Here is a 16,678-nt window from a genome sequence, read left to right on the forward strand (position 1 = left end):
GTTGTGAAGGGCAAAGTGACTGGCTGGGCTGTGCCATTTGTCAAGTTTGTCAAGGAGTGAGTGAGAAGTACACTTAGATGTAAGTTGCTCCTCTCTTGTCCATGAAAGAATCTATTTATCTATGTGTATTGCTATCGGATGACTCATACAAGCAATGATTGATTTTTCTATTAACACCATGTGCATTGGTTATATTTCAATTAAAAGCATGATATTCAAACTTAAGTACTAATGAAAATGTTTTATTTACCACTATTTATATGTCAGAAAAAAATAGTTATTCAAATCACTAGTGAGAATTTCTAGGAAATATAGAAGGAAAATATCTTTAGTATGAATTTACAAAAACTGTACTTATGGCATGTTATTAGGAAAGTTATTAGACTCATATTGAGAGTGGCATTTGTGGAAAACTTGAAATTTGAGACTTTCTCTTAGGTATAATTTGCTCACAAGCAACTAAAAAGCATACTAAGTAAGAAATGTTTAAATAAGGGTCTTGAGAAAAATTGCTTCCCGAGGGAAAGATCAGCTCAACTTAATTTATGTATTTCAATTTTGAAAGTTGGTGGGTTTAGCTTTTTGTAAGTGGGACCCTAAGTTAAAATTTCTAAGTAGTTTTAAAGCAGTCCATAGATCGAAGAGAATGGGTAAGAAGAAGTTCTTTGCAATTGTAGTCTACATTGATTTCATTCTATGAACACTTAAAACTTGAAGAAATTTCTATGATATTTTTCAATTTAAAATAATTTATATTTTTTAATTTATACTTTTCAATTTATAAAACTTTAGGCCAGTCATGGTGGCTCACCCTTGTAATCCCAAAACTTTGGGAGGCAGTGGTGGGAAGATCGTTTGGGACCAGGAGTTCCAGACCAGGCTAGGAAACATAGCAACACACTGTCTCTACAAAAAATTTAAAAATTAGCAAGGCCCGGTGGCATGTACATACCTATAGTTCTAGATGCTTGGAAGGATGAGGTAGGAGAATTGTTTGAAGCCAGGAGTTTATGAGATTACAAAAAGCTATGATTACAGTACCACACTCCAGCCTGGGTGAAAGAGCAAGATCCTGTCTCTTAAAAAATAAAACATAAAATTAATTTTTTAAAATAAAATGCTTTGACAATAAAAATATTTTATTATAAAATATATAAAGAGAAGTTCACAAGACAAATATACAGCCCAGTGAATAACATAAAGCAATCATTTATGGTATCTCCACTAAGGTCAAAAACGTGGACACTGTCATCTATAGTAGGAAACCTCCAAGATAGACCTCAACAACACCTATCCCTTTTTTTAGAAAAATCTGTTCTAAAAAATCGAATGAAGCAGAAGTAATGGGATGACCTTGTGTGATTAGGTCATAAAAACACAGTGACTTCCCTCATGGTGTTCTCTCTTGTTCTCCCTTAACTCATTCAAGCTGGGGAAGGCAGCTGCAATGTCAGGAGGCAGCCTTGGAAAGATACACTCATATGTGAAATTAGAAGTGGATTATTTAGAGGCTGCCAAAACCACATCAGTGAGTCTGGAAGAAGATATTTTAGCTCCACTGAGGCTTGAGATGACTGCCATCCAAATACCCTAATTTCAATCTCATAAAAGACCTTGAGCTACAGGTGCCCAGATTAATTGTGCCTGATTTTTGACCCATAGAAACTGATGTAATAAATATTTGTTATTTTCAGCTACTAATTTCTGGAATAATGTATTATGCATCAATAGATAACCGATAGGCCACCACTCAAAAAAGCCCCTTTATGTCCTCTCCTGATCATTTCCCCTCTGTTCTCCTACCTCCTTAAAAGGTAACTACTATTGCTACTCCTAAGTAGTGTTTTCTCTGCTTTTGAGCTATGAATCCAACAATACAGTTGGTATTATTTTGTATCTGGCTTCTGTTACTCTACATTATATTGATGAGATTCATTTTCATTAATGCATAGTTTCAGCTTCAGGCTCTTATGGGTTGTGAAAATTCTTATGCATATGTGTTGTCTCTGTTTATGTATTTCTGATTAGTATAAACCTTCAACAGAATTTCTGTACCAAAAAACACACATATCTTTAACATTGGTAAGTAATGACAAACTGTTTTCTGAAGTGGTTGTACCAATTTACACTCCCAACACCAGTGTATTGAGGTTCTCATTGTCCCATATTCTCACCAAATTTTGTTATTTCTTGTTTTAATTTTAGCCCTTCTGTCATAGGAGTAGTGATATCTCAGTGTGGATACAAATTATATCTCCCTGATGAGTAATGTGGTTGAGTGTCCTTTGACTTCACTGCAGAGTGTTGCCAATTAATCTGACTTGTTGTAATTGATTTGTTGTAATCTTTTACAAATTCTGGATATAGACCCTCTTTTAGTTACGTATCTGGAACTACTTCACCCATTTTGGGAGACTCTTTGTATGTTCCTCACATGGTATCTTCTGTTAATAGAGTAGTTTTTATTCTAATTTGATTCCTGCCTATTTTGGGGTCTTAGAAGTTTTGTGACTAATATTACAAGTGTTTCCTTTTTCAACAGTCAAGATGATATGTCCCTATATTATCTTTTATAAACTTTATTGTACTACTTTTCATATTTAGATCTATCATCTACCAGGTCAGATTTCATTTTTACCATATGGATATATAGCTTATACTAGATAATTTATTGAAAAGAAAACCTTTGCCATACAGCGTTATGGTATTAAATGTGTCATAAATCAGGTGACTATGTATACAAGGTATGTTTCTGGAATTTTAATTCGGTTTCAATGGCCTGTATCTCTGTCCTGATGACAATATCCCTGTCTTCATTAGTATAACAAGATGAATTCATTCTAGAGGTCTGCTTCAAGGCATAGTATCTATAGTCAACAATACTGTCTTATGAACTTAAAAATTTGTTAAGAGTAAATCCCATGTTGAGTGTTATCTCACACACACATAAACACACACACACACACACACACACACACACAGAATACAAGAAATTTCTGGAGGTGATGGACATGTCTATTACCTTAATGATCATGACATTTTATGAGTGCATGCGTATTTGCAAATGCATCAAATTGTATACATTAAATGTGTGGTTTATCATATATCAATTATATTTCAAATAAAGCTTTGTAATAAAGCTTGAGTTTTGATACCTACTAATTTAGGTTTTCCAATTTTGTAATTTCTTTTCAACATTTAGTCCTTTGCCTTCCCATATTTATTCTTCAATCAGTTTATCAATTTCTCTTAAACAATACTCTTCAGGATTCTGGTTGAGATTGCATTGCCTTTTTAAATCAGTTGCTAGAAAAGTGACATGTTTGCAACACCTAGTCTTCCAATGCAAGACTATAGGATATTCCTGTGATTTTTAGACATTTTAATTTTTAGTCTTGTGTTTTGGCCTCCAGCTCTGTACAGCTTTAGAGTTCAGAGAACACACTGAGGACGAGACCAGTTATGTGCCTGAGCTCCTTGAAACCTCTAATTATGTCAGTCCAGTCCCATATGACCCCCACCTCACAAAAATCTCTGCTTTTCCCTCTGTCCCCTAGCAGTTTGCCTATGTATGGGCTCACTTAGTTGTCTCAGCTTTTGTCTCAATCCTAGGACCAACAAATGGCTTCAGGGATGGCTGCATATCCTTAGCTCACCTCTGAAAATTTTTCCCCTTGCTGGAATTTCACTTTATTTAGTCCTTGGAGCTTCCAGAGTTCTCTTATGCCTTTAAATAAGTGAGTGATTTTATAATTTGTCCAGTTTTTCTAGTTGTTTTGGTCTGCCTTGAAAGGTGAGGTGAAAATCAGTATTTATATTTGATTTAGGCCAGCAGCCAGAGGCACCAGCAACTGGTGATCATCTTAATTCGGTTACCTCGATTGAGATGGCTCAAAGCTAGGCTTCTATCTCTGTAATCAGGTCGGTTATTTCTTATTTCTGGATTGGCTTCTCTCCTACTGTGTAACCATTTGGAGGTCCTAATTAAAAGGATAGGGGTTTGTTAGGGGCCTTTGTCTAGCATATACTTGAATTTCTGTTCCTTGGCATTGCAAATGTATCCAATGTTCTGATCAACTTATCACTAATGGAATCTACAGATGCACCTAAACTTAGGAGAGAAGTATGCCCAAATATTAGGTTTGTTTATTTTTGGGTTTCTATCTCTTCCAGGATTTAGGCCCCATAATTCTTAATGCATTGTTAAGTCTCCAGTGCCCCAGAGTCATTCTTATATCTTTTTCCTCAGCTTGTCTTCCCAATAAGGAAACCTGATCATATTACCTAGTCAATATTTTTAAAATGCAAAATTGTAAAAAAAATTAATAAATTATTTTCACAATCAAATGGAATAATATTTTGGACAAGGCAGGATAAAATAAAGTAGTCTGATTTGGTTTGGCAGCATTTCATGTTGTATGTATTGTTGTTTCAGTTTTCATGCTTTTGGCTACAGTGTCAAAGATCTCCTCTGTAAGTTCAAGTATTTGTAATAAATTTTTCACTTTCAAAAAATGGTAACAAGGACACATCAAAATATAGGAGATAACCTCTATTTTAATTTTTGAGGTCCCAATTAGAGCCTTCATTTTGCTGGTCTTCTGCTAGCTTAAAAATCTACTTGAATATTTTAGTCTTGCACATGCTAACTGCTTTGCATTTATAAAACTCTCTCACAAAAATCTATAGTGTTCTCTTTAGGGACACAGTAGTATTCCCTTTTACTGTCAATAATACCTCAGTCCAGAGGACACAGTTCTATGTTTTACTGTTAAACACGAATGAACCATATGAATTTTCACACACTAGAACCAAAAAAATCAAATCCATCATCTAAATATTTGTAATTACCTTATTATTTATGGGTATCACAATACTCTTGTTTACAATGTTTATATATCTATTTCCTATATAATTCTCACAACCTATGCATCAGCTGAAACTCCTTCAGCTCCCTAGGAGATTTATCACTGCTAATTGAGTTAGCACATATTTTCAAAATATCACACATGCAGCCCTGTATTAGTTACCTATTGCTGTGTAACAATTTACAAAACTTAGCAGCTTAAAACAACGCACAATTATTGTCTAAATATCTTAGGCCAGGAGTCCAGGATGGTTTAACTGGATCTTCTATTTTAGGTCCTCTTACTCTTACAGGCTGTAATTTACGTGTAATCTGGGAGACTGAGAACGAAATAGAGAAAGTCTGCTAGTAAAAGGAAAGTCATAATTTTTTGTAACCTAATAGTGGAACTGACATCCCAGCACTTTTGCCGTAGTCTATTGGTTGCAAGCAAGTTTCTAGGTTCAGCCTACATTCTTAGAGAGGGAATTACATAAGGGCCAGAATGCAAAAAGTTGACATATAGAGGGAAGAACTGACAAAAAATTCATATGCAACTGGGAATTAATGCTCTACATGATTAGTCATATCTGATTAATCTTTCTGAAATAGATCTCTGATCATATCACTCTTCTTGCTTAAAAATAATCATCAAAGATCCCCTTGCCTATAGTTATCCACAATCAGACCCCAATCTTCATTTTCAATTTATTTTATACTTTCTCTTACTGCTTCTCACAAATTTCATTTTCTAGCCCATGTTGCTAGCTCAATTCATAAGGTGCTTGCTTTGCATGTTTGTTCATGTTGCTCTCCCTCATTGAGATAGTATCTCCTTCTCTGGACATAAAGAGAGAGTTTTATCCTAGGAAAGAGAAGGGGTAGTGGAGGGCACATTATTTCTCTCTTCAAATATTTAAAAAGGTAGGGCCAAACAAGTCACTGTGTGGAAGACTAAAAGGACAAGAATTAAGGCATAATGAAGAAATCCTGAGAGCCATCAAGGTTATCCAGTATTGAAATAAACTGCCTCAAAATATGAGTTTTTCATTTCAAAGTGTTCAAACAAATCATTTATACATGATGGGGATTAAGGGATTTATTTATGTGTTGAAAGGGAGTTAGAAGGAAGAGACTTCTAAGGTACCTTCCAATTGTTAAGATTTCATAAATCCATGAATTTATATAAGAAATCAAAACTATTCTTATGACTTGCAAAGATAAGAAAAAATAAATGATTTACATGATAAAATTTAAAAAGAAATTAGCTTTGGTATTTTATTTTAAGCTGTGATTATTGTATATACTCAAGAATGTTCATTCTTCAATATTTTCCCTATTTATGATTCATTATTATCATAATAAACTATAGAACTACCCAACATTTCAAATTAGAAAGTAAATATATTTGTGATCAATATGCACAAAAGCAAATTTTTAATTGTTTAAGAGGAGTTATGGTGCCATTTGAAAACTCTTTTCCAATCAAGTATGTCCCTAAGAAATTCTATAAAAAGAATTCAGTCTTCATTTTCACATAATGTTTTATCACTGTTCATTCTGAGTTTACTGATGAGGCCAATATTAAGAAAACTCTTCTTCTTGCTTTAGAAAAATTTACAGATAAAACAGCTGCCCATTCTCTTGTCACTACTTCACTGGATAAGTTGGAACAAGTGGTGCCATGAATTATGCATTGAATTATTGCATGGGTAAAGACTTCTAAAAGTATGCTTTCAGCTTTTTCAGAGATAAGATGGCTTGTGAGAGTAACCCACAACCCATCTTATCTGCTTTGTAATTCTGCTTTGGAAGAGAGATCGAGTGAATTAGTGTTATCCTTTTCTTGATAGAGCACCTGATTTAAAGTCCCTCCAGATGGTATCCAGTGGAGAACAAATTTATGGATGAAAACTGAAACACTTTTTTAAAAAAGAAAAATGTTTGATGATTGTGGCTTACTTTATCTAAACTACAAGATGACTGAGGGCAGGCATCCTGTCTAATTAGTTTTTGTTGTGTGGCTCAGTAACCATCACACTCAGACAAACTTTTAAATAAATGTTTAATGAATCAGTAATTGTGTGAATAAATCCGTGAGATTCAAACATGCCCCAGTGTGTGGATGGGCCTTGAAACTTTAGCTTCTGATGAAGTGTTTGTTACTATACATCTTAGGATCATATATCACAAAAACAAGAAAACTTGAACAAGACTTAACACCATTATATGCTAACTCTTTATTGAGGAGAAATAAAATTAGGTGTAAGCCCATCTGGCCAGGCTGTTTCTGTCAAATACATAGTGTTATTCAAGGCTAAATAAGTCAGACATAGTGGATTTGACTATTAAGTAAATTTGGTTCCGTAAGATGGAACTCACTTGTGTAGATGAGAAGGATGCTTCCTTTAAAAGAAATGGAAATTTCCATCTTAGGAAGAAAATTCTGGGACCTATGGAAATGGATTTTAGATTAAGGGAAGAAAACGTGTTCTACTCTTCCTGAAGCCTAGAGTAGATATACATCAGGCTTTGCGATATAGCAAGAGATTAATAGTCCTGGCCACAAGGAAACGAGTCAGCAGTAGGACAGGAAGCAAGCCAGTAAGGGGATCTGTGACCAGTCTGCACCTGGGCAGTTGTTGAATGTAGTCACTTTGTAATATACACCTCTGCTTCCTGAAATGTTCAGTTAACTGTCATTAATATTTGCAATGTGGACTGTGCCTTGTGTTTAGAAAGAAATGAACACTTAAGTGTGCTAGTAACAATAGCCAGGGCAGTAATCAAAGGATTGGTGACCCTGGTGCTCAGCAGCAATGGAATCAGCCCAGTGGACACATGCTATGTAAGGCCAGGAAAAAAAAAAAAAAAAAAAATCTCTGACATTTAGAGAGCAGCCATTTGTTAACCAGTTGTCTTGTCTGTAAAATGGGGCGATAATACTTGTCCTTGCTTCCCTGTAGGAAAGTTATGAAATGTGAAATAATGAATGACTGCAATGTGTTTTGAACACCTAGCAAGAAACACATTATATAAGCATATGATATCATGATTACCTCCATAATAAAAAGAAAAGAAAATATTTAAAATAATAATAATATGTACATTTTAACACCTGCAGTTGCATATGAAATGTATAAGCCTTTTTATTGTTTTCTGTCTATTACATTGCACCTGCATTAAAAATGTACCCCCATGGTTCAATTTTTAAAAATACATAAAATTTAGACAGGTACTTATTCTTTTATTCACCCCATTGTGCCTAAATCTCACAGAACATATTTTAAACAATATACTACCACAAAGAGACCACTTCAATACAAATCTCAATAGTGTGGGTTAATAAAAATTACTTTTAAAGGCAAACATCTGGCACCTCATAAATATATATCACCTTTCATCAAGACTTGTTCAAACTCTCCCTATATATATTACACTTATAAGCATTATTAATTCAGCATATTGTACGATGGTTTTAGAGTAGTCCCAAAGCAGAATTACATATGTAAAATATGTGCTGCAATATCTAGGCCTGTGCAGATCATAAAGAACAAGACATTAACCACAATGCTAAATCCTTTTGATTTAATGTTTTCTGTTAGCTAGCAGGGGTGACTTTTTAAACACAGATACAAGAAAATACTATAGTTAAGCTTAAAGGCAGCTATTTAGTCTAATTTTTTTCCCTCTCTTGTGACATTTAGCAAATTATTCCAGGCCTACACTTAGCTCATGTCAAAAATGTGTCTTAAGTATTTTACTCTAGTTTATTTGTACATATGAAACAAATTTTAAAAGATGATTTGCCTTTACAAGGTCTGTATCCACAACACCAAATTGATACTACATTTTTTTTCAGAGGATATTGAAAATAAAGAATAATCTGTAATGCCCTTTGGCCATTTTTCCTGCCATTAATGATCTTACGGTGAAATTTTTATTCGTTGTAGTTCAGTTTTTATTTTTCCATGGTAGTAAAGGCCAATTTTCTTGCTATGTGTTTAATAAGTACAGAAAATGTACAACCAGTTTTATTGCTATATTTTATAATGGCATATATATGTGTATATACGATATTATTATTTTGCCAGTTTAAATAGCGCTAACTCCTTTAGCTGTTCCCAACAAGTTGGGGTTAGATACATTTCCTTGTATTTTCATATTTCTCTCTACTAATTTAAAAAATGAATACCACAAAATGAGTGCATTAAAGCTGAGGACTGTGAAGGTCTGAGGCCTGATCTGCCATAGATTAAACAGACAGTCTGCCTTATTCATATCACAAGCCTGGCATTCTATCTAAAATTTACCATTATTCATATATAAATTTAAATTCTATTGACTTCCATGCATTAGCCTATGCAGTGAAGATACAATGACAAATGAAACGGACAGCCTTCTTAGCCATATAGAACACTCCACATATAAGAGAAAATAGAAGCGCATAAGTAAACAATTAAAACTTTAAAATCTTTGAAATGTATTAGATTAATACATTTGTATTGTATAAAGGTTAATACAATAAATCTTTTTTATTGTGCAATGTATTAGACAAAAAACAATAATGTTTAAGATCTCTAAGGAAAAAAATATATAAGTGGCTGTTGCCAAAAATTAAAAGGGACCTTTCTTTGAACAAGATGCTCAGATATAACCTGAGTATCTAATGCTAAATATGTAATACTGATTTCCTGATTAAATGACGAATGGAAGAAACACATCTAACTTTTATCTCACAATCATATTAAAACGAATATCTAAATATCCAAATAGAGATTATTCTGTGCTCCTATTAGAAAACATGGAAGAATAACAGTTACATACAGAAACTTCAGGACAATTTTCTACGTAAGGAGGAATCCTACTTAACAATGATTTGCACAGACCATTGCTGTCTGCATGCAAAGGAGCACCTTGCCTGGAAAATAAGGGAAGAGATTGTAAAAGAATTCACTAGTGTCAATGGGTTGAAGGTCAAATTCATTATTATAACACTAAGACAGCAATGTGTGATTTCTCTAGAGTCCTGTGAGGACCGTATTGTTGTTTGCCTTAAGTGCCTAGATCCCATAGCACTTGCCCACAGTGTATCCTTGGAATTATCCCTGCTAAATAATGCCTGCCATAATAAACACAAAAAGGTGATCTTTGATGCAGAAGGAAGCTTCTTGTTGTGAAGCCTGTATAGCAGTGGTATTATCTCTACAAACCACTGGTAATGAAACTCTGAACTGACAAGTTGAAACTACAAAATATGATAACCTTCTCCTTCTCCCTTCATTTGAGCTTGAAAGACTCAGTCTTGAATCCTCCGGAAGGTCCCATTTCACATTAGGAAAGAATAATCTTAGAAAAATAACCGAAATTATTTGAAAGTTCAAAAAAGAGTGACTCAGATGAGCAGTCAAAATTGTTAGGCTTTCTTACAAAACCCTAAAAAAATTAGTACAAGATCAAAGTTTCTTTATAGGAGTCAAGATAATAGCACAACTAAAAAACAGACAACCAAAGGGAAAATTTGATCCCAAAGGTATTACAAAGAGAAAAACCATATAAGCAATAAATTTAAAACCTAAATGAAGCAGAGATCAACAGAATGAAAGAGCAGGAACTAATGATCAACACCAATTTGACTGCCACTATTAGCCAGCAGCCTCCTAGACACTGGGGATATAGCAATGAATAAAACAAAACCCCTTTTTTTCAAGGAGTTCTCTTTTATATTCTACTGAAGAGAGACTGCCATAAACAAAATGAACACTTGAACATCTGCTACATTAGAAGATGGTAAGTGCAAGGAAACATTATACAAAAAGATAAAAGAAAAGGAACAAACATGGTGATGAGGTTATAATTTTTGACTGAGTAGTCAAGAAAGATCTCACTGAGAAGGTGACACTAGGACTTGATATTGTAGAAAGTATAGTGTGTGACTTCTGAGTCATAAAAGACAATGTAGATTCCATCTTGATTTCTTACATCACTCATTCTGGAGATCGTCAAGTATCATAGCATGAAAACACTCAACCAGTCTATGAAGTGGCAATTATGGAGAAAAAGGATATGCATGGATTAGATAAAGGCCACCCATCTAGATGTGACCCATGTATATGTGACCCATGTTGTGTCATGCATATGTGTGACATTTGTGTCATGTATATGTGGTGGCTTTTATCTAATCTATGCATATCCCTGTAAGCCTCTGAGTTTCATTTATCACAGAATATGCGCTTGCCTTCACAGAGTTTATAACAGTTTTATAGCTGTATTACTTCAAACTGTCAAACATATTATTCTCAGAGTAGTAAATTTAGCTTTAAAACTCAGATCTAACAAAGTAACACACAACACATGCATGTAAACAATAGTACAATCATGCTTTTAGGGTAATCCAAAATGCAAGGTCATGTTTTCAAAAATTGATATAAAGAATGATACTTCATAACCAACTAATGTGTATACAGGAAGGAAAGGGTGATTTCACATACATTAAAGGAAATATAAACAAATTGTCTCCTAGAAAAATTACAAAAAGACACCAATGAAAGTATCATCCTTAGAAAAGTAAATCTAGAATATTTATTCAACATGTAAAGGCCCATGATAGCCACTTGTCATACCACATTATTTTGAAAGTTCTTGTCAATTATATGCATAACAGTAGAAATAATTTGTAAAGAAAGAATTCCAGAACATCTCATTATCTACCTTAAAAATGAAAAAAAAAATCAACCTAAAATCACTTTAAAAAGAATGCTTTATATGACAGCTGTAAAATACAAATACGAGGAAATCAAAAGCTTTCCTTGATACTAATGGTGTCTAAGATATCAGTCACTATAGCAACCAAGGTCTAAAATATATAAAAAATAAATTGTATAGTTGGCCCTCTGTATTTGTGGGTTCCACGTCCATGGATTCAACCAACTACATATAGAAAGTATTCAAAAAAGATAAAAGAAAAATTGCATCATACTGCATATGAACGTATGTTTATTTCTTGTCATTATTATTCAAACTGTGCAGTATAATAATTATTCACACAACATTTACATTATATTAAACATTATCAGTAATCTAGAACTGATTTAAAGTATATTGGCAGGCCAGACGCGGTGGCTCAAGCCTGTAATCCCAGCACTTTGGGAGGCCGAGACAGGTGGATCACGAGGTCAGGAGATCGAGACCATCCTGGCTAACACGGTGAAACCCTGTCTCTACTAAAAAATACAAAAAACTAGCCGGGTGAGTTGGCGGGCGCCTGTAGTCCCAGCTACTCGGGAGGCTGAGGCAGGAGAATGGCATAAACCCGGGAGGCAGAGCTTGCAGTGAGCTGAGATCCGGCCACTGCACTCCAGCCTGGTCGACAGAGCGAGACTCCGCCTCAAAAAATAAATAAATAAATAAATAAATAAATAAATAAATAAAGTATATTGGGATGATGTGCTTAGGTTATATGCAAACAATACTCCATTTTATGTAAGGGTCTTGAGTGTCCATGGATTTTGATATTCATGGGAGTTTTGGAACTAACCTACCATAGATATCAAAGGATGACTGTTTAAGAAATATTTATGGAAAAAGTATCCTGAGCAAGATGGCCAAATAGGAACAGCTCCAGCCTCCAGCTCCCAGCACGAGTGACACAGGAGATGGGTGATTTCTGCATTTTCAACTGAGGTACCGGGTTCATCTCACTGGGGAGTGCCTGACAATCTGTGCTGGTCAGCTGGTGTAGCCTGACCAGTGAGAGCTGAAGCAGGGCAAGGCATTGCCTCACCTGGGAAGCACAAGGGGGAAGGGAATCCTTTTTCCTAGCCAAGGGAAACTGAGACACACAACACCTGGAAAATCAGGTAACTCCTACCCTAATACTGCACTTTACCAAGAGTCTTAGCAAACAGCACATCAGGATATTATATCCCACACCTGGTCTGGAGGGTCCCACACCCATGGAGCCTTCCTCATTGCTAGCATAGCAGTCTGACATATAACCGCAAGGCAGCAGCAAGGCTGGGGGAGGAGTGCCCTCCAATGCTGAGGCTTAAGTAGGTAAACAAAGCCACCAGGAAGCTCAAACTGGGTGGAGTCCATCACAATTCAAGGAGTCCTGCCTGCCTCTGTAGACTCCACCTCTGGGGACAGGGCATAGCTAAACAAAAAGCAGCAGAAACCTCTGCAGATATAAATGACACTGTCTGACAGCTTTGAAGAGAGCAGTGGGTCTCCCAGCATGGAGGTTGAGATCTGAGAATGGACACAATGCATGCTCAAGTGGATCTCTGACCCTTGAGTAACCTAACTGGGAGACATACCCCACAAGGTGAAGACTGACACCTCACACCTCACATGGCTGGACACACCTCTGAGACAAAGTTTCCAGAGCAAGAATCAGACAGCAACACTCGATGTTCAGCAATCTTCTATCCTCTGCAGCCTCCGCTGCTGATACCCAGGCAAACAGGGTCTGGAGTAGACCTCAAGCAAACTCCAACAGACCTGCAGCTGAGTGTTCTGACTGTTAGAAGGAAAACTAGCAAACAGAAATGATACCCACACCAAAACCCCATCACTACGTCACCATCATCAAAGACCAAAGGCAGATAAAACCACAAAGATGGGGAAAAAGCAGGGCAGAAAAGCTGGAAATTCAAAAAATAAGAGCGCATCACCCCCTCCAAAGGAACGCAGCTCATCACCAGCAATGGATCAAAGCTGGATGGAGAATGACTTTGATGGGTTGAGAGAAGAAGGCTTCGGTCAATCAAATTTCTCAGAGCTAAAGGAGGAACCACAAACCCAGTGCAAAGAAAGTAAAAATCTTGAAAAAAGAATGGAAGAATGGATAACTAGAATAATCAATGCAGAGAAGGCCATAAACTAACTTACAGAGATGAAAACCATGACACGATAATTACGTGACAAATGCACAAGCTTCAGTAACCGACTCAATCAACTGGAAGAAAGAATATCAGTGATTGAAGATCAAATGAATGAAATGAAGCGAGAAGAGAAGTCTAGAGAAAAAAGAAGAAAAAGAAATGAAAAAAGCCTCCAAGAAATATGGGATAATGTGAAAAGACCAAATCTATGTCTGATTGGTGCCTGAAAGTGAGGGAGAAAATGGAACCAAGTTGGAAAACACTCTTCAGGATATCATCCAGGAGAACTTCCCCAACCTAGTAAGACAGGCCAACATTCAAATTCAGGAAATACAGAAAACGCCACAAAGATACTCCTCGAGAAGAGCAACTCCAAGGCACATAATTGTCAGATACACCAAAGTTGAAATGAAGGAAAAAATGTTAAGGGCAGCCAGAGACAAAGGTCGAGTTACTCACAAAGGGAAGCCCATCAGACTAACAGCAGATCTCTCAGCAGAAACTACAAGCCAGAAGACAGGCAGGACAAATATTCAATATTCTTAAAGAAAAGAATTCTCAACCCAGAATTTCATATCCAGCCAAAGTAAGTTTCATAAGTGAAGGAGAAATAAAATCCTTTACAGACAAGCAAAAGTTTAGAGATTTTGTCACCACCAGGCCTGCCCCACAAGAGACCCTGAAGGAAGCACTAAACATGAAAAGGAACAACCGGCACCAGCCATTGCAAAAACATGTCAAAATGTAACAAACATCGATGCTAGGAAGAAACTGCATCAACTAATGAGCAAAATAACCAGCTAATATCACAATGACAGGATCAAGTTAACACATAACAATATTAACCTTAAATGTAAATGGACTAAACGGTTCAATTAAAAGACACAGACTGGCAAATTGGATAAAGAGTCAAGACCCATCAGTTTGCTGTATTCAGGAGACCCATCTCACATGCAGAGACACACACAGGCTCAAAATACAGTGATGGAGGAAGATCTACCAAGCAAATGGAAAACAAAAAAAAGCAAGGGTTGCAATCCTAGTCTCTGATAAAACAGACTTTGAACCATCAAAGATCAAAAGAGACAAAGAAGGCCATTACATAATGGTAAAGGAATCAATTCAACAGGAAGAGTTAACTATCCTAAATATATATGCACCTAATACAGGAAAACCCAGATTCATAAAGCAAGTCCTTAGAGACTTACAAGGAGACTTAGACTCCCATACAATAATAATGGGAGACTTCAACATCCCACTGTCAACATTAGACAGATCAACGAGACAGAAAGTTAACAAGGATATCCAGGAATTGAACTCATCTCTGCACCAAGTGGACCTAATAGACATCTACAGAACTCTCCACCCCAAATCAACAGAATATACATTCTTCTCAGCACCACATCACACTTATTCCAAAATTGACCACATAATTGGAAGTAAAGCACTCCTCAGCAAATGTAAAAAACCAGAAATGATAACAAACTGTCTCTCAGACCACAGTGCAATCAAACTAGAACTCAGGACAAAGGAACTCAATCAAAACCGCTCGACTATGGGGAAACTGAACAGCCTGCTTATGAATGACTACTGGGTACATAACAAAATGAAGGCAGAAATAACGATGTTCTTTGAAACCAATGAAAAAAAAGATACAACATACCAGAATCTCTGGGACACATTTAAAGCAGTGTGTAGAGGGAAATTTATAGCACTAAATGCCCACAAGAGAAAGCTGGAAAGATCTAAAATTGACACCCTAACATCACAATTGAAAGAACTAGAGAAGCAAGAGCAAACACATGCAAAAGCTAGCAGAAGGCAAGAAATAACTAAGATCAGAGCAGAATTGAAGGAGATAGAGACCCAAAAAGCTTCCAAAAAAGAATCAGTGAATCCAGGAGCTGGTTTTTTGAAAAGATCAATGAAATTGATAGACCGCTAGCAAGACTAATAAAGAAGAAAAGAGAGAAGAATCAAATAGATGCCATAAAAAATGATAAAGGGGATATCACCACCGACCCCACAGAAATACAAACTACCATCAGAGAATACTATAAACACCTCTATGCAAATAAATTAGAAAACTTAGAAGAAATGGATAATTTCCTGGACTCTTACACTTTCCCAAGACTAAACCAGGAAGAAGTTGAATCCCTGAATAGACCAATAGCAGGCTCTGAAATTGAGGCAATAATTAATAGTCTACCAACCAAAAAAAGTCCAGGACCAGACGGATTCACAGCCGAATTCGACTAGAGGTACAAGGAGGAGCTGGTACCATTCCTTCTGAAACTACTCCAATCAATAGAAAAAGAGGGAATCCTCCCTAACTCATTTTATAAGGCTAACATCATCCTGATACCAAAGCCTGGCAGAGACACAACAAAAAAAGAGAATTTTAGACCAATATCCCTGATGAACATCGATGCAAAAATCCTCAATAAAATACTGGCAAACCGAATCCAGCAGCACATCAAAAAGCTTATCCACCATGATCAAGTGGGCTTCATCCCTGGGATGCAAGTCTGGTTCAACATATGCAAATCAATAAACATAATCCAGCATATAAACAGAACCAAAGACAAAAACCACATGATTATCTCAATAGATGCAGAAAAGTCCTTTTACAAAATTCAACAGCACTTCATGCTAAAAAGCTCTCAATAAATTTGGTATTGATGGAATGTATCTCAAAATAATAAGAGCTACTTGTGACAAACCCACAGCCAATATCATACTGAATGGCCAAAAACTGGAAGCATTCCCTTTGAAAACTGACACAAGACAGGAATGCCCTCTCTCACCACTCCTATTCAACATAGTGTTGGAAGTTCTGGCTAGGGCAATCAGGCAAGAGAAATAAATAAAGGGTATTCAGTAAGGAAAAGAAGTCAAGTTGTTCTCACCCATAGGTGGGAATTGAACAATGAGATCACTTGGACAT

This window comes from Rhinopithecus roxellana, chromosome 4 (genome assembly GCF_007565055.1).
Source record: "Rhinopithecus roxellana isolate Shanxi Qingling chromosome 4, ASM756505v1, whole genome shotgun sequence".
Lineage (NCBI taxonomy): Eukaryota > Metazoa > Chordata > Mammalia > Primates > Cercopithecidae > Rhinopithecus > Rhinopithecus roxellana.